This window comes from Atta cephalotes, assembly GCF_000143395.1.
Source record: "Atta cephalotes unplaced genomic scaffold scaffold00008, whole genome shotgun sequence".
Lineage (NCBI taxonomy): Eukaryota > Metazoa > Arthropoda > Insecta > Hymenoptera > Formicidae > Atta > Atta cephalotes.
The window spans coordinates 518,145-519,819 of record NW_012130072.1 but is presented as its reverse complement, the minus strand read 5'-3'; positions in this window follow the sequence as shown (position 1 = coordinate 519,819).

Sequence of the window (1,675 nt, the reverse complement as noted above, 5' to 3'; positions counted from 1 at the left end):
ACGTTTACGTTTACGTTACGTACGTACGTCGTACGTACGTACGTCGTCGTCGTACGTACGTACGTACGTTACGTTACGTTACTCTTTCTTCTTTCTTACTTACTCTCTCTCTCTCTCTCTCTCTCTCTCTCTCTCTCTCTCTCTCTCTCTTCTCTCTCTCTCTCTCTCTCTCTCTCTCGATGCACCCTTTCGCACGCTTCCCTTTCGTTCCCTTCTAGACTCGTCGATCATCCATAATTATTCTCGGTAACGCGATCGATGAGCGATTAGTGATATTACGACTTAGCGATATGATAGAAGTTAATTCGAGTAGCAAAGTATCCGCGGCGAGCAGGGGTTGTTACGTTCGTTTACTCTTGCACTCCGTTCGCATCTTGCCTTCTGAGCATCACGAGATTGAGCGTAATCGTCAGCGAACTGGATGTATTCCGTGCGTTTCCTTCCAAAGATGAAATGTTGAAATGAAAGGATGTTTAATGGGCTTTCTATAATGAGTTTTCTTACTTAAGCTTTAAATTTTAACTCGTAAGAAATATTGAAATTATTCTTCTCACTTCGACTGTGATTGGTTAGTTTCTTACGGATTAAGACTTAAAGTTTAGGATTTGCTATTGTAAGTCCATAAGATGAAAACAGCAAAATCATTGCCAAATTACTCCGTAATTAACTCTTATAGAAATCCAATTAGTATCTATACTCAATTTAATACTGGAAATAACTTTTGAGCAACAATGCTTTTAGTTCTCAATAGTAATAAGTAATTAATCACTATTTCCAATATTAAATTTCCATTTTAAAAAATTAAGCAAAAATTCTTTCAAATTGTAACGATGATAATTCGAGGCGATTACTCGTATATTTTCTAGTCGTAACTCACCTCAAAACGGGAAAAACGCGCGGAATCGGGGAGGAAAAGGGAGCGTGATGTATTCGAACGAATGCGTAGATCAATCCGCGAAATCCCCGCGGGGATTTCCTGATCCACGGCGGACAGGACGCGTTTTCATTTCCGACCGCGCTTCCGTCGACAATTCGCAAAAAAAACGAAAATCGATCTACAGAAATCCGTTGTCGTCGCGTCCCTAAATTCGCGGAGCACGAGAGGTCAAGTGTTAGGGTGAAATCACGTGCGGAATAGAAAATCACAGAAGCAACCAATCAGCGTTATTCTGAATAGCGCTAATTGATAATTTCACTGACGCATTCTCTATTCCGCGACCCTTTTCCGCACCGTATGATTTCACCCCTTAATGTCGTCGAAGGAGGCCGGAATGTCGCGTTGCGCGATCGCGCTGCGTGGATCGCCGCTTGTATTGTACACGTACATACGTACACGCATTATATGCTACATAGCGATTCGTTTCTCCACGAATTACACACGTATACATATAAAAAATATATATATATATAAAATATAAATATATATAAATATATATATAGTTTTCTCCCCTCTCGTAGTGCGTACACATAGCAGTTTATTACGGCGTTATTACGTACTGTACGATATTATACATAGCATAAAAAAAAAAGAAACGAGACTACGTCGCGTACTCGCTATCAACCGAAGAGACTCTATACCGCCATTCGCGCGCACGGCTGTCAGCGGATGGACCGTATGCATATATATATATATACACACACACACACACACACACACACTATATATAGTGTGTGT